Below are 27,535 nucleotides of genomic sequence, written 5' to 3' on the forward strand. Positions count from 1 at the left end.
AAGTGGAGACACATCGAAGTCACTTCACATCTTTTTGGCTGCATGACCATTAGGAAGACAACAGCTACGAAGGATATGCGAAACTTCCTTCATCAAAGGCCTGTTAGAAGGTGATGCATTGGTGCACAGGATTCCGACCTTGTATACCAGTATCATTTTCTCCAAGTAGGATGTTTCCTATACCTCTGGATCTAGTATTTCCACGATGGATTTATCCTCTGAGAAGTGCTGCCACGCCCATTTGACCAGGCTCATATTTTCATCCGCGCGCTATTTGCTTCTTTTCCGGTCACCAATTCGAGAAGTACCACTCCAAAGCTGTAAACATCGACCTTTGCATTGACTTTGGTTGTATATGCATATTCTGTAATTTCAATGACAACTTTGCGTTAAAAGAGATGCTTTGGTCCTTATGATTCAGAAGATAGTTGAGATTAAAAAGGCGACAATGATAATGTTTCGAGCATTTTTACCTGCGGCGAGGTACCCAAAAGGTCCTGCAACCGTCGACATCGAGTGAGCACTGGCATGCCTAGTTAGCATCTTAGCAAGTCCAAAAATCTGCAATTTTTGCATTGAATTCGGAGTCCAACAAGATATTGCTAGACTTCACATCACGACGTATGATTGGTGCATGGCACTCATGGTGCATGTAGCATAACCCTTGAGCAACTCCAACAGCAATTTGTAACCTTCTAGGCCAGTCCAAGACAGCATGGTGAACTGAATTCAACCCTGAGCTCAGGCTTCTCTTATTCCCATGAAGCCATCTATCAAGGCTCCGGTTCTCCATGTACTCGTATACCAGAAGCTTCGAATCCTCGCAGGAAATGCAACATATTAACTTCACTATGTTGGAATGCCGAATTTGCTCAGTTTAGACTTCGGCTAAGAACTCTTTCTCGAGCTTGTGATCCACTTCCTTACTATTCCAAATTTTCTTCACAGCAACGGATTCACCTGAACGGTTTATGGTGATTCGGTAAACCTTCCCTGAGCCACCACTTCCGATGAGATTGTTATCTGTCAAATGGGACAATATGTTCCCCTTTGTGAAACCCAATCTCTGGAACGAGGTCAACTTCCATGTTGCTAGGTACTGTATAATTTTTCCTCCTGTTGTCTCGAACTAAGAAGAAGCTCAATAGAAGGATAACTGAGGAAGCAAGGAGGGAAAGTGCCACAATCATGGCTATACATTTAGATGACAATTTATCCGGCTGATGATGGAGTTCGGAATTGCAGTCTGGAAGTTTTACAATCGGATGATCTGCACATAAACCCAAATTTTTTCAAAAAACAGCCTTCATATGCAAGGTTGTTGAACTGCTTGGGAATCTTGCCTACAAGTTGATTGGATGACAAGTTCAGTGAAGTCAGCCTCTGGTTGCCAATTTCAGCAGGAATTTCACCAGAGAATTGGTTTTTGGATAAATCTAAGTAAAGCAAGTCAGGTAAAGACGCCATCACGACAGGGATTTCACCGGAGATTGTTGTTGGAGAGATCCAGTGTGGTTAACTATCTCCTTGAGACTACTTCGAGAAGCAAATTAGTGAGGCGAGAAAGATTCGTTACCTCCTTTGGAATTTTTCCTGAAAATAAATTGTTGCTCGCCTGGAAGACAACCAAATTCGACCAAGATGCAATTGCGGGTGGGATTTCACCAGAGAACTTCTTGTTGCTAATTTCCACCCTTGACATTTTCCATGTAACTCTACTCGGTAACTTGCCCGAAAAGGAATTGTTCGTTAACAACAAGGTTGACAAATTGTAAGTCATCCATAAACGTCGAGGAATCTCACCGGAGAACTTATTGTTGTGAAGTTGAATTGTGCGTCACGTGGGGCAATTTCCGAGTGACACAGGTATTCGTCCGGTGAGATTTTTATATATGCAATCACACCTTGTAGCACACCTCCAGCACATAAATGTTCTGGCAGTTGGCCACTGAATTGGTTCTCCGACACCTCGAATCCTTCTAGCTTCGAATAAAGACCAAATTCTGAGGCCAAGACTCCACTGAACTTGTTCCGAAAAACACGAAAATCGTACAGATCAGGAAGTCGAGCAATGCTTGTTGGTAGCTCTGCCGTCAACTGATTGTAAACCAGGTTTAAAACTCCAAATGTTGCAACTTCCCGAAGTCCTCTGGAATGGAGCCTGTCAAATTGTTTTCCGAAAGATCGATTTCTATCTAACTCAGAGCGTCAACGGTTTTCGGTATCTCGCCGGACAGCTTATTGTGGAAGAGATAAACTATTGTTAAATTCTTCAAGGAAAACAGGCTGCTAGGAATGTGGCCTTCTGGATTGTTTAAAGCCATGTTCAAATGCTCTAGACTGGAAAGATTGTCGAAACTTTCTGGGATTTCGCCGATCAAACTGGTTTGCGTCATCCATAAGTACCGCAACTTGCTCATCCGACCGAACTCCGGAGGTATTCTCATCGGAAAAAACTCGTTATAAGCCATTATCAGAACCTCGAGATTCAACAGGTTACCAATTTCCTTGGGAAATGTCCCATTGAACTGGTTTTGGACAATGTTTAACGTGTTCAACACAGGTAATCTTCCGATACTCGACGGAATATCACCGGAAAAGTTGTTGCCACTTAAATCCAAGTAAACCAGAGTGGACAACCGGTCAATATCATCGGGGATCGGACCAACGAAATAGTTCTGAGAAAGGACTAGGATCTCAAGCCTTGAACAATTGTAAAGAATGGGGAACTCTCCCGGGATGGAATTGTTGTAAAGGTCAAGGTAAGTGAGGTTTGTAAGGTCACATATGTTAGAGCGAAGCCGATGAGCCTGTCCTTTCAATTTTTAACAATGAGATATTAAAATGAAACAAAAATTAAATATTAAGTATGATTTAAAAAAAATTAAAGTTTAGGTGCTAAAACATATCAAAACTAGTAATTTAGGTACTAAATGTATAGTTTACTCAAGTTTAGGTACTAAAACATATCAAAACTAATAATTTAGGTACTAAATGCATAGTTTACTCAAGTTTATAATATAAATTAGTATTTAAATGTAATATATTTTTAAAATTAGTTTTTAAATTTTTATTTTAAATCAATATCTAAATTTGATTTTTTTAAAATAATATCTTTATTAAATTTAAATTTCAATACTTAATCAAGTCATTAATGTTATATAGAATAATTAAGATGATGATATTATTAATTATTATAGATCATAACCTGATTAATTTTTAAAATATTATATTAATATTATATATTAATTAAAAAAGATTTTAAGTGTAAATGTTAATTTTCATTATTCTTTTAAAATTCAGATATCAAAATTATATAAAAATTAAAATATTAATCAAGTAATAATTTTGATATATATATATAATTTAGATATTAATTTATATAATAAATTTAAAATAGAATGAAAGCAATGCAAAAATTAGGCTAAATAATTTTTTTTATCAATAACTAATTGGTATAATAGGACGAGACACTAAATTTCTTAAACAAATTTGAAATTTGAATTTTGATATTATAAATGAATAAATTATGTTGAAAATATCAATTTTATATACAAATCTATATAATATTATATATGAATTAATTATTAAATTTAAGGGTAAACTACGTCAAATACCACTCAACTTTAAGCTTGGGCTCGTTTATGTCACTGACATTTCAATTTTATCAATTTTAACACTGACTTTTATTTTTAACTGCAATTATACTACTCCCGCCGTCAATCCATTAACGGGACGATGACATGGCATCTCCTTATTGTGACAGTGATAACGGTTTCATTAAAGCCATTTAATCTAAGTAGGATATTTGTTGACATTTTAACAATACTTTATAAAAATCATATTTTTATAACTCTAAATCACAAATTCATTTAGTTCATTCTCTTTTCATCAACGCCATAAGTAGAAAATATGAAGGAAAAGTTTCACTGTGACAGAAGTAAAATAAAACGGTGGAATTAAGCAACCCATTGTATATTCGGTATGTGGTGTTGATATCCGACTCAACTGAAGACATCATGTTCTAATGATAATCTTGGAATGAGACTTTTTGGATACAAAATTTATGAGGGTTTGGTTCAATATGCTTTTCGATTTTTCTGTTGGTTTGATCCTCGAATGACTCTATGAGTACACATTGTTTTTGTGGGATTGTTAAAGAAAATCAAAGTAAATGAAATTAGAAAAAGGTATGAGAGAATTGCTTGGATTGTTATTTTATTTTATGGTTTGTATTGGTATGATATCTAAACTATTGATGTGACAACAATAATTTTAGGATGAAATTTATAAATTGTAATTTTAGTTTGTAGTGAGACGAAATTTATGGGTGAAATTTTTAGGGTTAACTGGTTGGATTTGGTTTAGAGTTTATATGGCTTTGTAAGTTTTTTTTTTTGTGCGAATGATGTAATGGATGTAAAATGAAACCTTTTGATTAATGTAAAATTGATAAATTCATATAAATTTTTTGAGTTGAAATTTAATTAAAGTATGAATGTAAAGTGAATGTAATAGATATAAAATGGAACCATATTAGTTATGGATGTAATTGAAATAAAAATTCAATTAAAAATGACATTCAATAATAGAAGACAACATGAATGATTATCAAAATAAATAAATTCAATTATAGTTATGGATGATAATATACACGTGTACAAAATATAAAGGAAAAGTTTGACGGTGGCAGAAGTAAAATAAAACGATGGAATTGAGCAACCCATTGTATATTCGGTATGTGGGTGTTGATATTCGGCTCAACCGAAGACATCATGGTCCAATGATTATCCTGGAAGAAGGCGTTTTGTATGCAAAATCTATGGGGGTTTAGATCAATTTGCTTGTCGATTTTTCTGTTGGTTTGATCCTCAAATGACTCTATGAGTACGCGTTGTTCTTGTGGGATTGTTGAAGAAAATCAAAGTAAATGAAATTAGAAAAAGGTATGAGAGAAATGCTTGGATTATTATTTTTATTTTATGGTCTGTATTGGAATGATATCTAAATTATTGATGTTACAACAATAATTTTAGGGTGGAATTTATCGATTGTAATTTTAGTTTGTCGTGGGACGAAATTTAAGAGTGAAATTTTTAGGATTAACGGGTTGGTTTTGTTTTAGAGTTTATATGGCTTTGTAAGGTTTTTTGTGTGTGAATGATGTAATGGATATAAAATAGAACCTTTTGATTAATGTAAATTGATAAATTCTTATAAATTTTTTGAGTTGAAATTTGATTGAAGTATGAATGTAAAGTGCATGTAATAGATATAAAATGGAACCATATTAGTTATGGATGTAATTGAAAAAAAATTAATTAAAAAATAACATTCGATAATATAAGACAACATGAATGGTTATAAAAATAAATATATTCAATTAAAGTTATGGCTGATAATATACACGTGTACAAAAATATCAAGTGCACAAAAGCACTTAAATTTTGAACACTAAAGTGCATATAAACACTTAAATTGAAACAATATCAATCTATAAAACCCCTAAAATATGAATCAAAATATTCATGTCATTAAAGACGTGTTCAAAAGACCATACTTCATCAAAGTATTCAATCTCAAAATATCTAAGTTCTAAAATCATCCAAATAAACTAGAAGAATAACAACCTATACTATCTTTGGTCGTTTTGCAAAAATATATGGACACTCTTCTTGGGAAGTCTGGTTTATAGTACTTGACTGGCTTAAATGTTGACTGGCAGTGACATTTTCATATGAGTTAACATCTATCTAACTCTCATTGTATTTTCTACTTGTTGGTTAGTTGGACAAGATGTATGGCTGGAGTAGGGACAATGACAAATGAACTATCTCGTGATGTTACAGCTTGTGATATTGTAGCTTGTGATGTTGAAACCTTTGATGATGTTGTGGTCGTTGGTGTAGTTATTCTCATAACTTGTACTTACATGTGTACCGAAATGATAAATATATTTCTGATTTAAGGTTAAAAAATAAAGCATATATTTGTAGTTTTGTCCTGTTGTACTTAAACTCAACCCTTTTTTGGTTGATTTGTCTTGATGGGTTGAAATTAATTGTGTTGAGTTAATCGATCAACAGAATTGGCCAAGAGGGGGTGAATTGGTAATTAAAATTTTGGTGGAAGCTTTTGCAGAAAATTAAAAGTAATTGCGCAGCGATTTAGAGTGGTTCGACTTTCTCAACCAAAGTCTACGTCCACTACCTTAGCTATACACACTAAGGATTTTCCACAAATTCACAAATTTTTCTTTCTTTTGAGGACAAAGAGTAACCTTACAAATTCCTCAAGAATTATACCCCAAATTCTTGAGAACACTCTCTCCCAAAGAGAACAAAACAAATTTAGCAAACTTACAAGAAAATCCTCACAAGACAAGATGTTTGCAAAATTCTAGAACAAAGAAAGAACACTCAAGAATAATACAATTGAGCACAATAAATGTTCTTGAAAGCAAAAATGAATATTGAATGAAATATGCTTGAAAATGCTCAAACTTGAGGTTTGATGCTTTCTCTTTGATTCTCTCTTGATTCTTGTTGATTGTTGTTTCTTGTTATTGATCAATGGCTTCTAAGCTTGTTTCAATACACCTTCAATTGATTCTGAATGTTAGGGATGATTAGTGGAGTCAATGGAGCCATTTAAATGTAAAAACCATTAATAAAACAGCTTGGAGCGTGGGGGGAATCAGTACCTCCTCATAGGGATTCGGTTCCCTAAGTGTAAAATTCAAATATTTTGACCGTTAAACAGGGGGAATCGGTACCCCTTGGGGGGATTCGATTCCCTCCGAGTAATCTGTTATTTCTCGGAGCCAAACCATTCAAGGGGAATCGGTACCCCCTTGGGGGAGAATCGGTTCCCTCTGGACAAACTGTAATTTTTGGCTTTGAAACGGTTCAAAAATACTTTGTAAAATTGTTTTGAGATTATTTTAATATTGAAACTTAATTTTACACTTAAGTAAGGATTGAAATTGACTTTTGAAAAACTTGGAGTAATATTTTGATATTCGAATAATTTAATCGAATATATAATTTAAAATTTAATATAAAATCTTAAAATTCATTAACACTTAATTTGTTATATCGAAACATCAAAATATGTTCAACAGATTGTTTAGGTGGCATGTTACCTCCAACTATTCCTTTTGTAAGTCATTTGGTTGTGTCCCGATTGACCACACTTGGAGCAGTACATCGTCAAATCTTTCTTGGAAATTGTAGTATAAGACTTTGATGGTTCATCTGCTTCTTTTTATACTATTTTTTAGGTTTTCCTATGGCCTTCTAGTGTTGGTGTTATAACTGACTCACAAATAGTGTTAGTTAACTATGGATTAAGGTCTCTCATGGGTTCAATGAAGTAATATCTCTTGTTGGATGGTTATAAAATAATAATTGTCAACATAAGATTAATGGCTATGAATATTTAACACCATTACAGAAACAACATATATACATGTGATTTTTATCAATAAAGAAATAAACGAGGTTAAATTAATAAAGTAAATGATAATGAAATATGCACATAAAGTCTTATAGTAGAAACACTTTCTACATGAGCATGGATGATTTTCCAAAGCAACAATATGCTAATTAGCTGATCTATAAGATACTTGGTACTTTTGACCTCCAGCATAGGCAGGCCAACATCTACACACACAATAAAAAAACAAGAATTATTAAGAATAACAAAAAAATATATACAATAATGAGCAATAAATGACTTAATAATACTTATGGACTGTTGAATTGCAATTTTAATTTTTTTGGATTCTTTGACAGAAACTTCCAATGTACTTGTCTGCAACTTCCTTTTTCATAGAATTTTTTTTTAACTATCTCGCTCTTGATCATTTCCATTAAAGTAATAATTGGTTTATCTCGATTTTCCAAAATTATCTTTTAACATAACAAAAAAATTGGTACTTAGTATCCACAAATTCATAAGATAAAAATATTGTTTAACTAATTTTAATTATTTTACTTTGTTAAAGCACTCAGACAAATTGATGAGGAATATGTCAGGTTTGTTCCTTGGGGATAAAATAGATTTGGACCACTGAGCAAGATCCTTGGCATTCAACTAATCAAAGGTTGATCTTGATAATGTCTTTGTTCATCCACGACAACTTAAAACTCTTTCTTATAGGTAGCTCTAGCTACCTTTTATAATGCCTTAAGTTCTTGCCTTCGAATTGAGTCTTATTCTTAAAGTTAGAGTAAAAATTCTCACACAAGTCTCATGCTCAACATTAGACAAAACATGTACCATTACTTCAACCAGTCTCTAAATAGCAATAAGCAAATTATTAGTTAAAGTATTCAAAATAAAAAAGAAAAATTTAATAAGAGGTAAATCAGAGTTACTTTTTTTTTTACATAAATGTGATATTGTGAGAGGGTACAATCTTCAAATCAATTGTTAATAGTAAAAGAAACCAATGCTAAAATGATTTTTTTTATACTCTCAATAATATAAACAATTGGATAAATGTTGTCATTATCATTAATACCAACAACAACCAAACAAGTACCTCCATAATAACCCTTAAAGTACAACCATGAATACTAATTATAGGTCTACAACGTTTGAAACCTTCTTTGTATGCTTGTAAATAAATGTACATTCTTTCAATACCCTATTATCCAGTTTTAGAATGGTTGTGCTTCCAGGATTAGAGGACCTAGTTTCTCCAAGATAATCATATATATTTGAGTATTAACCCTTGTGATTCCCAAGGACCATATCAAGAACTAAGTGCTTAACACTTAAGCATTTACTCAATGACACTTTATACAAATGATCTTTTAATATATCTTTTCGTAAAGTTCTAATTGGGTACTTAGGATCAGTCTTAAATTTTTGAAGATATGTTTTAGTCGTCCAATTACAGGGTACATTTTTTTTTAAAATTCATCAAACACTTATACTCTCATACACAAGACTTAATATATCATGAGGTGTTTGTGTCATCTTTTAGATCAACCCCAGGTGCCCAAATATACTATGGGCACCCTTCCTTGGAAACAACATGAACCCTTACATTGTTAGTACTTTTAAATTTGATATCGACCCTATACTTAATTTCATATTATCTTACAGCCTATTTCAGCATCAACTTATCACAAAAAATCATCATAATTTTAAATTGTGAATTTTCCATATCAGTTTCACTGTTAAACTTAGGATATCTACGTTTTGCTTGACTAAGTGAGTCAGAGTCAGATCCATTTTCACTATGTAATTACTATACTCTATCAGTCTCATGTTTATCATTCAAAGACACATCAACCTTACTCTCATCTCTATTAAAACCCATTAAATTCTCTCTCAAAATTTACTCCCACATGTACATCATGTACATATCCCTCTTCATCACTCACATTATTTTAATTGTACTCAAAACCACTATCAGAAGAATCAATGTCATCAATTGCATATTATGTATCTTTTTCAGAGTTAAACTCAATTCTAAATGCTTCATGAGTTTCAGTTGTTGTATTCAATATGGTTGTAGTAGTTTTTGTCTTAAAATTTGCTTCATTTTCTTCCAAGTACAAATGGATTTGTCTATTCTTGGGCATATCTTGTAATATGCAAATAATATCACAGTCTATTCTTAATTGCTTAACAATTAATCTTACCACAGGTTCTTTCTAAAACAATTTCCACAAATCAGAATAACCTAACTCTTCGACAATATCATATATTTTAATCATTGTCATACTATCCACATGACACATATAAAAAACTTATCTTGTTGTCAATATACTTCAAACTAGATGAATTTATCATAAAACCATCATGGTGCATGAAAATTGTAAAATAGTCAGATTCTGTACATATAGAAATAAAAAAATTAGTTATCAAAATATTACTTTAGAATAACGATAGTCCCTTTACCTAACTTTTAGAATACTGGTGGCAGAAACATCAAACATAGTAAATAGAACATTATTCCCACACAAACTATAAAACAATATTTTAAAAAAAGTTAGAACCATATGCAACAACAATATATATGCATTTATGTAGTGTACAAAAAGAATAATAAATGTAAAAAAACATAATGAATGCAGAACAAGTTGGGAACTGTATGCAACAACAACATATGCATCATAGACACAAAAATGTTACTTTAGAATAATTAATGCATAAAAAATCAAAATCTAAAAAAAGTACAAAAATAGTAAACAAAGCAGCAATATATATGAAAAGCGTTGTGTACTGTCAAATAAATAACAAGGAGTAATTAATAGTAAAATAATAACAAAATAAAAAAATTGACCAATATATGTATTCATGTAGTATAAAATAAGAAAGAAATAAGAAACCATATGCAGCAACAATCACATGCAGAAACTCCTTGTAACATCCTCAATACCGGGTTAGTGACCAAATTGAAAGATTTTAAGCTTCAATGATCAAAGTAGATAACTCAAAAAGTTAAAGGACTTAATTGAAATATTGTGTGTAGGATGATTTAACAAATGAAGGAGAAATTAATGGGCAAATGAGTTATTCAACAAGGAAAATAATAAAATTGTTATGGTTCCTTTATATTCCACGTGGAGCATGTTTGGGAACAAAGATTCCAGACATTTCCTCTTCCACTTTCTTCTTCTTCAACCGTGGGGTACATGAGCTAAGGTAAGAATTTCTTTAGTTGAATAATTCTTGTAAATTAGATATGCTTTGGATTCTTGGAAGATTAGGAAACCTAAAGGAATGTTTAAAGTGGTTTAACATTCAAAGAATAGCAAGTTATGAAGGATTGAAGATATGAAGCATTTAAGTGAAAATTTGAATAAGAAGGTTTAAATGAATTTAGGAGCTCAATTTAACTTGTCATAGGTGTGAATAAGAAGTTATAAGTGTTATAATTGAGTTTGGATTATATGGAAAATTTAGTAAGATTCTTATATTAAAGAATCTGGATGAGATATGGGAGATAATAAGGTGTTGAAATGATAGAAGTTAGTTAAAATGGTTGTAGTTGAGCTTGATGGTATTACAGGATCTTTATATAATGAAATTTTATGAAGATTTGATGAATTTTCGAATGAAAAAGCCTGTTCTAGGCAAGGGGTATCGATACCCTATGAATGAGTACTGATACGCTAAGACCAATTTTGAAGAAAGAATCCATGAGGTATCGATACCTAAAAGGGTAGTACCGATACCTGGGTACCGATACCCACAGAAAGATATCAATACCTTAAAATTTTGAATTTGATTTAGGTACCGATACCCCTGTAGTGTATCGATACCCTTTTAAAGGGAAGTATCGGTACCATACATAGGGGGTACCGATACCTCTTAGGGAAATATTAAAATTATGTTCAGTAAAGAGTTAAGGATAGAGTTATAATGTTTAGGCTTCTGATAATTGTCTTGGGAATTATATTTGTGTAGATATTGAGCGTAAACAAGTTCTGGAACCATTGACAAATAAGATCTATCGAGGGAAAGACAAAGAGATTTAGGTGAGTGCCTATGCATAGCATGATTATAATAGTATATTAAAACTTTAGAGTTGTGATAAGTCTAAATTCAATACCGTAATACATGATTCATTCCATATTATGTTACATGATATGAATACATACCATATACATTATGGGACATGCTTTAAATGAATATGTATGAAAAGTTACATGATCCATGTGATAAAGGTAAGAAATTATATGTCTATGAGATACACTATGTGAATTGTGAAAAGCCTATGTTATGCATAGAGCTGTAGGTATAGTTGGCATACAAAGAGTCGAGGGTCTACGCGGTCCTTCGAAACATATATGTATCCTTTAGAACATGTATGAGGTCTTTTGATACACATTCTTGGTCCTTGGTATATGTATATAATTCCTAAGGAATTTCGATGTGGTCCTTAGGGACATTTTATATGGAACTACGATGCAATTCTACGCGGCACTTCGGTGAAATTCTACGTGGCACTTCGGTGCATTTATAAGAGTTGTGGTGACAATATTGTACACAACCTCACGGTACTCACATACCTTAGGTTCTCAGCATTGTATCATGGGCTAATGAAATTATGAATATGAATTTATGATTGCTAAATTGATAAGCTTATGTGTAACATTCATAGTTATGGAAATTGCATTGAATAAATATTGGATTGCATATATTTCATTCATGATAGTATTATGATTTTATATTATATTATTATATTATGCATCACTAAGTCAATGACTTTGCGTGTAAGTGTTTTACACATAGGATCTGAGAAGTAGACGAGCAAGGATAAACAACTAAGACATTATCACTCTTACAAAGATCAGATCAGAAGCAACTTGAATAGTAGGTCATTTTGTTATGTAAATTAATGTTGACATGTAATCTACGGTTTATGTTGTGTATGCTCTGATTATGTTTGTGATTTTGTATTAAACCAATGTAAATTATGGATTTTATATCATAAGTTTTAAATTTTCTATATTTTGTACAAGTATATGGTTTTAAATGTAATGTGACATCTCAGACTTATATTCGGGTCGGGTATATGTTGAGGATGTTACATTTAATGGTATCAGAGCTATGATTTAGCCAATTCTAGGTATAAACCAGAGTCTAGATTGTCTTTAATTGAATACTTGCCAACATACCTTGAGAACTTCTGATCTGATATAGTAACGAGTATGTTGTCTTGCTAATAGAACGATATGTTTACTCTTATTAGATGTCCGGACATAGTATCTCCCAAAGTGAAGCGGGAGATGATAGGCCTGCTGAAAGCAGTAATTCACCTGCCCTGGCTAGGCAAGGTAAAGGACATGCATCTTAGGGAGTGCCTGTATAAGATCAGGATACGTTCTTCAGGACGTTGGACGCTATTCTGACGTGTCTCCAACCTACTGCTCCACCAACCCAAAAAATTAATGTAGCAAAAGAGTTGAGAGGTAAAGGTCCGGTTGTAACGGATCTTTGGCTTAATGATTTGAAAATTATACTGGATAGTCTCCACTGCTCTGGTGGAGAGTTAGATGGATTGTGTCGTTACTAAGGGGACAAGCAAGGCTATGGTGGACGAACGTCACCATGAGGATGTCAAGTGAGCAATTAACTTGGTCTTTGTTCTGGGAGGAGTTTAAACATAAGTATTTGGAGATCAATTCATCAGGAAAATGAAGCAGGAGATTTTGAACCTGAAGCAGATAAATCACTCGGTATACGAATATGAGTGCGAGTTTAACAAGCTAAGTCAGTTTGTAGCTGAGTTGGTTCCTACAAAAAAATATGCTTGTGAATGGTTCGTAGAAGGCGCATAAAAGAGATGCTTATAGTACTGAACTTTTCCTCGTTCCAGGAGGTGATTAATCGTGCTAAAGCTCTTGAAAGAACTAAGAATGAGAGGTTTGGGGACTCAATAGTTCAAACATCCAAGCGAACTAGTGCTTCTTCGAGTTAACACCACTAAAAATAGGAAGAGATTCAGGATTTCTACCCCAATCTAGATATGAATTTGTTGCATCTTCTGCTAGATGAGCAAGTCAGATAGAGCTTGATAGATGCAGTCAGTAGGATTGGGTGTTGGGAGATCCAATCAGGGTCAAGCAAGACAGTGTCAGCATTGTGGGAAGAATCATTTTGGGACTTGTCGAATGGTTTCTGGAGCTTGTTTTCAATGCAAAGATACTAGACATTTTATTTGGGATTGTCCATTGATGGTTATTGAGCCTGCACCATCTGAAAGAGTTGGTTCTGCCTTGCAAAGAGGACGAGGAAGAGGCATAGGGAGGAACCAGTCTGAATCCTCCGCATAACCTGAAATTTGCTCAACCGCACGGGTATATAATTTAAAGACAAGTGAAGACCGTGACGATTCTGATATTATAGCATGTAATTTTCAATTGTTTGATAAATTAGTACTGGTATTGATTGATCCAGGTTCTACTTATTCTTATATTACCAGTAAATTAGTAAAGGAATTGAGAATCCCATTAGAAGCTACGAGTAATAAGATGATAGTAACTAATCCTTTAGGGTATATTGCTCGGGTAAATAAGATCTGTAAGGGGTGTCCCATAAAGATTAAGGGAATTGAATTCCCTGCTAATCTAATTGAACTACCCTTTGATGAGTTCGAAGTGATTCTGAGGATGGATTGGTTGTTTCATTATTATGGGAATGTCGATTGTAGATTGAGAAAGGTAACCCTGAAGAGTCCAGAAAAAATAGAAGTAAATGTGATTAGTGAAAGATTTAATCCTTTAGCAAATGTAATATCAGTTATGTTCGCAAAGAATTTGATGTTACAATGATGTCAGGGTTTTCCTGCAAATGTGGTAGATATAAGAGTTAAGAGAAAGGGTTAGATGAGATTCCGATAGTAAGAGAATTCCCTGACGTTTTCCCTGCGGAGTTACCAGGATTACCTCCAGATAGAGAGGTCGAATTTCAAATAGAAGTAATGTCGGAAACAGCTCCTATTGCAATGACAACTTATCGTATGGCTCCGAAAGAATTACAAGAGTTGAAGAATCGATTGCAAGAGTTACTAGAGGGATTTATTCGACCAAGTGTGTGCCTTGGGGAGCTCCAGTTTTATTTGTTAAAAAGAATGATGAGTTAATGCGTCTCTACATTGATTATCGACAGCTTAATAAGGTGACCATCAAGAATAATTATCCCTCCATCAAATTGATGATTGTTCGATCTATCATCAATTAAAAATTCAGGAGAAAGACATTCCGAAGATAGCTTTTAGAACGAGATATGATCACTACGAGTTTATCGTAATGCCATTTGGAGTAACGAATGCACCTGTTGCTTTCATGGATCTCATGAATAGGATTTTTCAACCCTATTTGGACCAACTTGTACTTGTCTTTAGATGACATACTGTTGTACTCGAAATCCCATGAAGAGCATAGCACATTTGAGGATAGTTTTGCAAATTTTAAGAGATAAGTAGTTTTATGCCAAATTATCGAAATGTGAGTTTTGGCTAAATGAAGTAAATTTTCTAGGGCATGTGATTTTTGCAGATGGGATTAGGGTGGGCCCTCACTAGATAAAGGCTATAATGAACTGAGAAGTTCCAAAGAATGTGTATGAAGTTTGGAGTTTTCTTAGACTTGCTGGTTATTATCGAAGATTCGTTAAGAATTTTTCGATGATCGTGATGCCTTTAACATAGCTGATGAGAAAGAACGTACCATTTGTTTGGACTTTGGAGTGTCAAGAAAGTTTTGAAATGATAAAGAGAATTTTGACGGAAGCTCCCGTATTGGTTCAACCTGAGTCTGGCAAGAATTTTGTGGTGTACAGTGATGCATCCCATAACAGGTTGGGATGTTTATTAATACAAGAAGGGAAAGTGGTAGCGTATGTATCGAGACAATTGAAACCACATGAAAAGAATTACCTCACTCATGACTTGGAAATGACTGCAGTAGTGTTCGCTCTCAAGATTTGGCGTCATTACCTATATGAAGAACGTTGTTACTTGTATACAAATCATAAGAGCTTGAAGTATCTGATGACTCAAAAAGAGCTTAATTTGAGACCAAAAAAAATGGGTTGAGTTTTTAAAAGATTATGATGTAGTAATTGACTTTCATCCCAGAAAAGCTAATGTGGTAGTAGATGCTTTGAGTAGAAAAACATTTACAGCTTTACGAGCTATGAATGCAAGACTATATTTAACTGGAGACGGTGGTCTATGTGCAGAATTAAAGTTTAAACCAGCATGGTTGGATAGAATTTGAGAATTGCAAAGTAAAGATGAATTGTGTCTGAAAAGAGTAGAGCAAGTAAAGAATGGAGAGATTAAAGATTTTGAGGTTAAGTCGGATGAACATTTGTATTGTAAAGGCAGAGTTGTGATACTAGATGATGAGGAATTGAAGAAAGATCTATTGATAAAGGCTCATTGTAGTCCATTAACAATGCACCCGGGTGGAAACAAGATGTATATGGATTTGAATGATCGATATTGGTGGCCAGGAATGAAAAGAAGTATCACCGAATTTGTGTGTAAGTGTTTGGTATGTCAACAAGTCAAAGGGAGCATCACGTTCCATCAGGATTATTGCAACCACTTTCCATTCCTCAAAGGAATGGGAAAACGTTACGATGGATTTTGTTTCAGTTACCTTTGACCCCGAACAAAAGATATTCAATTTGGGTGTTGATCGTTTGACCAAATTAACACATTTCCTCCCTATCAGAACTGATTTGTCTATGGAGAAGTATGCGGAGCTATATATTAAAGAAATTATTAGATTGCATGGAGTGCCTGTTTTCATAGTCTTTGACCGAGATCCTCGATTCACTTCGAGATTCTGAAAATCCCTACATGGAGCATTGGGAACTCGCCTAAACTTTAGTACAACTTTTCACCCTCAGACGGGCGGACAATCAGAGAGGACTATTCAAATCTTGGAAGATATGTTGAGAGCATGTATAATTGAGTTCAAATAATCGTGGGAAAAATAATTACCACTGGCAGAGTTTGCTTACAACAATAGTTACCAATCCAGTATTAAGATGGCACCCTATGAGGCATTATATGGGAGGAAATGTCGTACGCCATTAAACTGGTGTGAGCTCAATGATCGAAGAATTCTTGGTCCGGATTTAATTCATGGTGTGGAAGAAAAAGTTCAGGAAATTTAACATAATCTCAAAGTGGCATTTGATCGGAAAAAGTTCTGTTCTGACTTGAAAAGAAAAGAAATTGAATTTGAGGTTGGAGATAAAGTTTTATTGAAAATATCTCTTTGGAAGAAAGTATTAAGGTTTTGTCGGAAGGGAAAGTTGAGTCCCTGATTCATTGGGCCATATGAGATCGTTAAGTTGATAGGACCAGTAGCGTATCAGTTAAATTTTCCACTAGAACTGGAGAAGATTCATAATTTTTTCCATGTGTCAATGTTGCGGATATATAGATCTGACCCATCCCATATCGTTGCACCAGAGCACATTGAAGTTCAAACCGATTTGACTTACGAGGAGGAACCAATGAAAATATTGGCTTATTAAGTCAAATAATTGAGGAATAAAACGGTCTCATTGGTCAAAGTTCTATAGAGGAATAACAAAGTAGAGGAAGCCACGTGGGAATGTGAAGAGGATATACGACATCAGTACCCTCATCTGTTCGTGTAATGAAAATTTGAGGACAAATTTTCTTAAGGGGGTTTGTAACATCCTCAATAGGTTAGTGACCAAATTGAAAGATTTTAAGATTCAATGATCAAAGTAGATAAGTCGAAAAAATAAAGGACTTAATTGAAATATTGTGTGTAGGATGATTTAGCAAATGAAGGAGAAATCAAGGGGAAAATGAGTCATTCAACAAGGAAAATAATAAAAATTGTTATGGTTCCTTTATATTCCACGTGGAGCATGTTTGGGAACAAAGATTCCAGACATTTCCTCTTCCACTTTTTTCTTCTTCAACCGTGGGGTACATGAGCTAAGGTAAGAATTTCTTTAGTTGAATAATTCTTGTAAATTAGATATGCTTTGGATTCTTGGAAGATTAGGAAACCTAAAGGAAGGTTTAAAGTGGTTTAACATTCAAAGAATAACAAGTTATGGAGGATTAAAGATATGAAACATTTCAATGAAAAATTGAATAAGAAGCTTTAAATGAATTTAAGAGCTCAATTTGACTTGTCATAGGTGTGAATAAGAAGTTATAAGTGTTAGAATTGAGTTTGGATTATATGGAAAATTTAGTAAGATTCTTATATTTAAGAATCTGGATGAGATACGAGAGATAATAAGATGTTGGAATGATAGAAGTTAGTTAAAATGGTTGTAGTTGAGCTTGGTGGTACTACATGAGCTTTATATGATGAAATTTTATGAAGAGTTGATGAATTTTCGGGTGAAAAGCATGTTCTGGGCAAGGGGTATCAATACCCTAAGACCAATTTTGAAGAACAAATCCATGAGGTATCGATACCTAGAAGGGTAGTACCGATACCTGGGTACTGATACCCACACAGGCAGGTATCAATACCTCAAACTTTTGAACTTGATTTGGGTACCGATACCCTATAGTATCAGTACCCTTCTAAAGGGAAGTATCGGTACCATACATAGGGGGTACCGATACCCTTTAGGGAAAAATTGAAATTATTTTCAGTAAAGAGTTAAGGATCAAGTTATAGTGTTTAGGCTTCTGATTATTGTCTTGGGAATTATATTTGTGTAGATATTGAGCCTAATCAAGTTCCGGAACCATTGGCAAGTAATATCGATCGAGGGAAAGACAAAGAGATTAGTGAGTGCCTATGCATAGCATGATTATAATAGTATATTAAACTTTAGAGTTGTGATAAGTCTAAATTCATACCTTAATACATGATTCATTCCATATTATGTTACATGATATGAATTCATACCATATGCATTATGGGACATGCTTTAAATGAATATGTATGAAAAGTTACATGAACCATGTGATAATGGTAAGAAATTATATGTCTATGAGATACACTATGTGAATTGTGAAAAGCTCATGTTATGTATATGAGAGCTGTAGGTATAGTTGGCATGCCAAGAGTCGAGCATCTACGCGGTCCTTCAGGGCATATATGTATCCTTTAGAACATCTATGAGGTCTTTTGAGACACATACTTGGTCCTTGGTATATGTATATGATTCCTAAGGAATTTCTATATGGTCCTTAGGGACATTTTATATGGCACTACGGTGCAATTCTACGCGGCACTTCGGTGCAATTCTACACTGCACTTCGGTACATTTATACGAGCTATGGTGACAACATAGTGCACAACCTCACGGTACTCACATACCTTAGGTTCTCAGTATTGTATCATGGGCTAATGAAATTATGAATATGAATTTATGATTGCTAAATTGATAAGCTTATGTGTAACATTCATAGTTATGGAAATTGCATTGAATAATATTATATTGCATGATATTTCATTCATGATAGTATTATGATTTTATAGATTATTATTATATTATTATGCCTCACTAAGTCGATGACTTAGCGTGTAAGTGTTTTACGTAGGATCCGAGAAGTAGACGAACAAGGATAAGCAGCTAAGATAGTATCACTCCTACAAAGATCAGATCAGAAGCAACTTAAATAGTAGGTCATTTTATGTAAATTAATGTTGGCATGTAATCAATGGTTTAAGTTGTGTATGCTCTGATTATGTTTGTATTTTTGTATTAAACCAATGTAAATTATGGGATTTTTATAATATAAGTTTTAAATTTTCTATATTTTGTACAAGTATATGGTTTTAAATGTAATGTGACATCTCAGACTTGTATCCGGGTCAGGTACGGGTTGGAGGTGTTATACTCCTAAACCCCAAACATAAAAAACATACAAAATCCCCCTAAAAACCAAATAGAAAACAACTAATATAGTTCAGTGATAACAACATTAAAAAAACCAAATACAAAACAATAAATGCAATAAATTATAGTTAACTAATGAGAAAATATAAAAAACACAAAAAACATTAATAAACTAAATAAAAAAGAAAACACACATAGTTAGTAAAAACCTATAGAATTCCTTAAAAAAATTAAAGTAAGAGATGAAACGAAATGAAAGATTTTTGAAACACCATTATCATATCTCATGCTCGTCATTCATTTAGATTGTAGGAATTGTTTCTTCATTTCAATTTACAATGAAAGATAAAACAAATCAAAGATTTTTTTTATAATGACATTTTTTTTGCAGATACAAAGATAGATTTGGGGAATTTTTTTTTTGTTTTTGATGGATTTTCATTCTTCTAAGATTTTTGGGAAATATTAACGAGGGGTTTAATTTTGTTTTAATTATATTTTGGGAATAAACACATTAAATGAATAGTTATTTGGATTTCGGTTTTACTAAGAGTCGTTTGGGATTAAAGAGTCATTAATTAAATTACATCGTTTTGGCATAGTTTAATATCATTTAGTTTTATAAATGTTAAATTACATGAAAAATGGCTTTAATGAAACTCTAAGTTATTACTGTCACGACAAGGAGATGACATGTTATAGTCCTGTTTATGGATTAATGACGGGGTGACATAATTACAGTTAAACATAGTTGTTAGTGTTAAAATTAATAAAATTAAAACATCATTGACATAAACTAACCTGAGCTTAAAGTGGAGTGGTATTTGACGTAATTTGCCCTAAATTTAAATATCAATAATTAGAAGGGGAAAAAAAACTATTGGAGTTGATAAGTCAGAGTTTGGAAGCATTGGGTCGAAGTGATCATGTTAAAGTAAGTTGATTTTTCTCTCTTTTTAATCTTCTGTTGACTATGATTTAGGCAACTTTGATTCCATTTGAATCTAATGCCATTCACACCATGTGCTTGAAAGCATTTTTCCTCTCTTTTTTTAATCTTCAATCTCAAAGTTCGTTCACATTAATGAGGGCCAAATTCTCTAAGAAGAATTCCATTTACGGTGGATTTTTGATCGATTTAATCTATTTATCATGATTTACGCTGAACAAAAATGAAATTATTTAATATTTATACAATTATACAAAAAATATCAAGATGAATATGTCACGCTATTATACGTTTAATGAAATAAGTCGTGATAATAAAGATTAAAATTTAAAAGTAAAAAGATTGAATATGATTCCAATAATAATAAATTTTTCTTTTATAAGTTATGAACTTGAGCAGTTGGATCTGTAAAATATATGTATGTTATCAATTGATTAAAAAGTTTTGGATAAATATTATTTTATAAACATCCGAATTAAAATACATAATATAAGAAATTTGAGCATTAGTTAACAGCTTGTAATTGTGATCGTGAGCTGGCTTTTAATCAGCTGCCGATGACTTGATTTTTGTAATTATATGGAGAATTTTTAAGACTGAAAAGTTTCAGTTCAGAGAAAAGTGTGCACGTGCATTATGAGTAACAAGAACCAATTTGATTAATTTGGCATAATTTTGTTTTAAGTAAGATTTCATTGGTCAAAGTATTCTGTCTTTTTAAAATAAAAACCCATTATAATAAAAGGGATGATAATTGGAAATATCCATTTTTTTAATTTTAAAAAAGTTGGTGTTGAAGAGAGAAAAGGCATAAAAAGTAGGGAAAAGAGAACCTCTTTTTATTGAGAGAGAAGAACAAATACAAGACCTATTAATAAAATTAATGAATTTCTCGTAGATTCTCTGATATGTATTTATTAGGAGTGTAATATATACTATTATAAGTCTTTAATACAAATTCTAGATGTTAGGGCCACTTTAATTTATATTCCACAATAGAAGAAAGATGTTAAGAATATTATGTTCAAATGCAAAGTGGTACGAGTATGACAACTTTTTGTGGGAAATTGATGCAATAAGTGGATAAAATATATTGAAATTTGAAAGCCATCAAATCCTATAAATATCCAGTATTTTATAAGAGGTTGGATTTTTTTTTTGTTGTCCTCCTAGTTCTAAGATTTTGTCTTGATCAATTATAGTATTTAGTTTTAAATTTTGTTTCAATTATACTAACGAACCGTTAAATCGTTAACAACACGATGACGTGGCTGACGGCTACCAACATAAACATCTCACTAAAATGATATTGTTTTGTTCCGATTATTAATGCACGAGAAATATAATTGAAACAAAAATAAAAGTTTAATATTATAATTAATAAAATCAAGGTTCAATGATATCTTGCGTAGTTTACCCTAAATTCATTCATACAAGTATGGTATTAGGAATTGAATAAGAGGATTAGGGATGACAAACGGGTACAGTTTCGTGGATTCCGCACCGCATCCGCTCCAATTGGAGCGGGGATGGGTATAATTTTAGCGGGTAGTGGGCTGGTGTGGATTTATAAAGTGGTACCCGTCGTGGGTGGTGGGCGGGTAATGGGTTTGAGACATTACCCACCCTACATCCGCCCGCCCCGCATCCGCCCGCCCCATATCCGCCCGCCCAGCTAAATATCTATTAAATTTTGGACCATTATGAATTTAGGTGTAATTTTAGAGACTAATTTATAAATTTTAATATTATATAATATAACATATAATTTAACTAAATATTAAGGATATTTAGTCTTTAATCTGGTATTTAATTAGGGAAATATTCGCTCTTGATTAAACCCATAATCCCACTAACCACGTCACTTTCCATATTTTTTAGCTCATGCTGTCCATCCAAATACAAATTAGCCGTACTATAAGCATTAACATCAAAAGCAGCAGTTTCCATATTCTTTAGCCCATCAAAACCCATATTAGGCACACTACGAGCATTAACATCGAAAGCAACACAATCCAGCTCTGCGACTACATGCTCCCTACAATATGTCTCCATAACATTCGTAGAGCCACTCCTCTGACAAATTGAAGCATGCGCTGCTACTTCATCACAACTGTCTGCGAACCAACTCCAACATCTCATTAGTTTGTTGTCAGGCGGGTTTAGATGGGTATGTCGCTAGTGGGTAGTGGGTGTGGGGATGGATTTGAAAATGTACCCGCGTGGGCGGGTGTGGATTTGAAAATTTGTACGCATCATGGGTGGTGGGCGGGTGGTGGATTGAAAAATAGTAGATGGGTATGGGGATGGGGGAAGGGGTATCCGCACCCGACCCGCCCGTTTGCCATCCCTAAAGAGGATGCTGTTAAATGGAAATTTGGTATTAAATTGTTATCACTTAAACTAGTGATTAAACCCCGTAATTAAGTCAACAATTACATTTAAAATTTGGGTAAAATACACAAATGTTCCCTCGACTATAGGATGCTACTTAGTTGAGTTTTCTAACTATTAAAAGTTACAAAATGATCATTCAACTACTTATATCTTTCAAACTCGCCATTTTTTGTCAAAACATTAACGGCGGTCTGAGCTGGATGTTAAATTGCTGACTAGGATATAAAAAATATTATCCCAAAATCTCAAATGACTATTATATCTCAGTCAGCATGTTAACATACAGCTTAAACTACCGTCAATTTTTAACAAAAATGACAAGTTTAAAACATATAAATATCAAATAACTATTTTGTAACTTTTAATTGTCGATGTATTCAACAAAACATCCTATAACCAAAAGACCATTTTATAACTTTTAATAGTGAGACTCGACAAAATAACATCCTATAATCAAGGACTATTTGTGTAGTTTTCCCTTAAATTTTTTATAATCCTCTCAGAATATTAAATAGATTTAAAACTCAACAGAAATCAACAAAATTAGAATTATATCATGAGAATATAATATAATTATTTTTTTAAATTAAAATATTTATCACAATTATTTCTTGAAATCGTTGTTAAAGAAACTTAGAAATTCCTGAAAACGAAATCCCCTTAACAATATTATTCTTGTATAAAATTATATATCTAATTCTAGTTTCAGTCCTAACACGTTAAATTTTAGTATTAAATTTTCTCCATAACATAATCCACCTCCTTATTTTATAATAATTATTATATTCAAATTAATTTATAACATCATTAATTATTATTATTAAAATAATAAATAATTTTATTTAAATAACTTTAAGAGATCGTTTAATTCACAAAATGTAACATGAACTCGTGCATGCATCTTGCAACATGAAGACAATAATAAGAATGCATAACAATGATAAAATGCAAGCTTAATGAGTCGAGACCCTTAATTTGCTGGGGAAAAAGCTAACAGTGACAAAATGGGATGGGAACAACCTTGTTTGTATTCGAATGATGGGACGGGCGGAGCTTCGAAGCTCTCCAAAACCTCGGTTTTACTTCCGCTACTTGTTGCCGGTTCCTGCTTCTTTGCACCAAAAAGTCCTCCGAACCATGACGAGGAAGAATTAGACGAGGACAATGATGTTGGTGGCGGTGGAGGTGGAGATGAACCGTGTCTAAAACTATCAATTGATGCAGGGGTTTGGTTTGGCAATTGTCCCATAGGATCCGGGCATTCCGGCTACATTGGGTGCAGGCTCATCGATCATAATAGGCATCTGCGGTTGACTGAGAACTTTATTCAACATGATACCAGCTCCTTCGATCAAGGCAAGCAGTTAGCCACCAAAAATTGCTGCTCTGGAAGCAGCACCGGGCCCTCGACGCATCGAGAGAAACCCTCCAGTTGCAGCACCGGTTATAATGGAGTTCCAAGGATCTTATTTCTGTCGGACGTACACCATAGTGCAATCGAAGGTGGAAAATAGGCCGCCCCAAACTGCAAAACTACCACCGACACAAGGAGCATTCATGCGCACTGCTTGAGTTCCTGTCAACCAAGCACCACTAGGGAGTTATATGTGCCTTTCAAGAAGTGGAAGGCTGCACCTCCAACAGCACCCATACCAAAAGCACCACCGATATCGTCAAGAATTCGATCGGGGCATGGCTCACGCCATGTTTCCGTTGGTTCCCATGGTTCACAATATAGTGCCTTTATATCGAAAACAACCCCGCAAGGTTGAAAATTCCGTACAGAATTCAGCAGTTCAAAAAAATTTCTCAAATTTCCACAAACAAGAAAAAACCCAAACAAAAAGATGAATAAGCTAATCTAGTTTAATTGCAACAAGCGAACACTATAAAATCAAACAAAAATCAACATAGGAAGGCATACAACTCAATAAACTAAAAGAGTTTCACGGAGACGGATCCATATATAAGATCGTCATTAGCTAATATCATGTAACAAGATCAAAGCTATAACACAAAGTGACATATTCAATAACAGATAAAACCCTAAAAAAATTGTAATATCCAGATGTTAAACAATAAAAAATATTTGGGGAAAGGAAAAGCAAAGGCAATGAATTTACAGTTTTGCATGAATGAAACCATCGATTTTTCTTTTTACCTCGGCGGCGATCTGCAACAAAACTCCAGGATCCGGAGAAGAAAAAGGGGATTTGTTAATGTAAAATTTGATTATTTATGAGAGAGACAAAGACGAAAAAACGAAGAAACATCAGGCCAACCTTTTTGGGAAAGCAAAGAAATTGGGGTTTGGGGTATTGGGTTGGGTTCTCCATATATATTTGATTTATAAACGGGCTCCATGAGTGGGCTTTGTGTTTGAGCTTTTAAGTCGGTGTTAGCTTTAGACGCTTCTGGTTCTCGACCTTATTTATTTTAGGTCAAATTCTTCAATTGATACTTATATTATACATAAATTTTAAATTAAATCTTATATTTTAATTTGATTATTATTAATCTTAATATTTTTCAAAAAATTATTTTCAGAAATGCAAAAGCAAATGCTAGCTAGCCTTATCTTAAGGCTTTAGGCACTAGGACATGGCATGCCACAAGGACTGCCTTGATAACGAAACTTTACACCTACGTTTGAATTTAATCAAATTAAACCAGATATACCCAAATTATATATATATATTATATATATGTATGTATGTATGTATAGATACCATAAGGACTTCGAACATTTATCTTCAGTCTAGCTAACCGCAATTGAGCAATATTTAAGATTGATAATAAAATACTTCCCATCCCAAAGGAATGGGAGACATTTAAAAGAATAAAGAAAAATATCATGTGCTGTGTCCATATCTCATGTCAACCTTTAACTACAAGCTGTCCACTATATAAAGATTTGGATTTTCGTCAATAGATAGTGGTCCTTTCGTATATTCGGATATCTCGTATCTAATCTTTTGATATTTGATAAATCATAAATTGAGTTGATCTAAGTCCTAAATAGGAGATGAACTCTTTTAATACCACACACCAAAGACCGATATGCATTTAGTGACTACATTAACTCTCATAATATCTACAATCGAACTGCGTTAAACTTGTAAACAGAAAGCAAGATTATGTAATACTATTTTTTTATCTACAAAATGTAAAGCGAATATAAATATTTTCCTTTTGCGCTTATCATCTGGTAATGGCTGTGGAGCCCTAACGTTTGCCATTCTCAACTTCGAGCCTTTTATTTTTAACTTTATTCATCCCTTTTCTTCTCTTTATTCATTGATCTTTATACAAATTGTAACATGTTCAACTTGCATCTTTATAAATTAATCTTTAATATGTTTATGTATTGTAGAGTTTACGATTTGGAAATACGCAGACGAAAATAACAGGATCAAAAGCTGTAGGAAATATAAAGTGGGAGATTATTGTCACTATTATTGATAACATTTAGATATTCAAGAGACTTGTATATCTGCATGACTCATGCCGTTTGAGGAACTGCAGCTCGTCCCACCATCTGATCATAAAATCCAAGACAAAGCCAATATTTGAAACAAATTTTAGTGCTAAATTAATTACACCTTATAATATAATGAAAATGGAATGGATCATAAATGTGAGACCTGAAGATAAACTTCCAGCTTCCTCCTTAAGATCGCGTACTCTTGCTTCACTTGCTGAAAACTCCTACTGCAGCTAAAATCAAGGCATCCACTTCACTTTAGTCCCCCTATCATGGGTTAGATTTTCCTAGATTCTTTGTAAAATATTGTGTTCAACACATATTCGAATATAAATAGCTTAGTCTAATATTAACACTCGGCATGACCAATAAAATAAGATCATTCATTTAGAGAGAGACCTATCATGGGTTTTTGATTTTCCTAGATTCTTTGTAATATTTGTGTTCAACACATATTCGAATATAAATAGCTTAGTCTAATATTAACACTCGGCATGACCAACTGCAGGAATAAGTAATTAGAATTCATGTGCGTATATATATATATATAGAGAGAGACCTGATCAAAGGTGTTGGTTTTTGGCATTAAAGTCTTCCCCATTGGTGCATGTAATCATCTGTTATTGAGTCAATAGGTCTACTGGAGAGACCTGATCAAAGAGGGACCTTCTCATGCAGGCAACTTGGTTTCTTAGAGCTAATTAGTAATTACCTAGAGCTGCTTCCCTTGAATTGGTGCATGTAATCATCCAGTTTATTGAAGTCAATAGGCCTACTGTTCCTGCATGCATGGATGGATAAAAAAAAGATCGATAGGAATCGCTTGCAACGCCAAGTAATTAGAATTCATGTGCGTATATATATAGAGAAAGAGAGACCTGATCAAAGAGGGACCTTCTCATGCAGGCACTTGGTTTCTTAGAGCTAATTAATTACCTAGAGCTGCTTCCCTTGAATTGGTGCATGTAATCATCCAGTTTATTGAAGTCAATAGGCCTACTGTTCCTGCATGCATGGATGGATAGAAAAAACAAGGATGGAATCGCTTGCAACGCCAAGTAATTAGAATTCATGTGCGTATATAGAGAGAGAGACCTGATCAAAGAGGGACCTTCTCATGCAGGCAACTTGGTTTCTTAGAGCTAAGTACCTAGAGCTGCTTCCCTTGAATTGTGCATGTAATCATCCAGTTTATTGAAGTCAATAGGCCTACTGTTCCTGCATGCATGGATGGATAAAACAGGATGGATAGGAATCGCTTGCAACGCCAAGTAATTAGAATTCATGTGCGTGTATATAGAGAGAGAGACCTGATCAAAGAGGGACCTTCTCATGCAGGCAACTTGGTGTTGCAAGCGATTCCTATTCAT

General features: G+C 33.5%; 2 pseudogenes; both read right to left on the minus strand.

The window, feature by feature from the left end:
- Positions 1–22,258, minus strand: LOC120147888 (annotated as a pseudogene).
- Positions 22,259–23,602: 1,344 nt separating this feature from the next.
- On the minus strand, positions 23,603–27,535 carry LOC120147889 (annotated as a pseudogene).

The sequence above is a fragment of the Hibiscus syriacus genome, unplaced genomic scaffold (genome assembly GCF_006381635.1).
Source record: "Hibiscus syriacus cultivar Baekdansim isolate YM2019G1 unplaced genomic scaffold, ASM638163v2 tig00110945_pilon, whole genome shotgun sequence".
Classification (NCBI taxonomy): Eukaryota; Viridiplantae; Streptophyta; class Magnoliopsida; order Malvales; family Malvaceae; genus Hibiscus; species Hibiscus syriacus.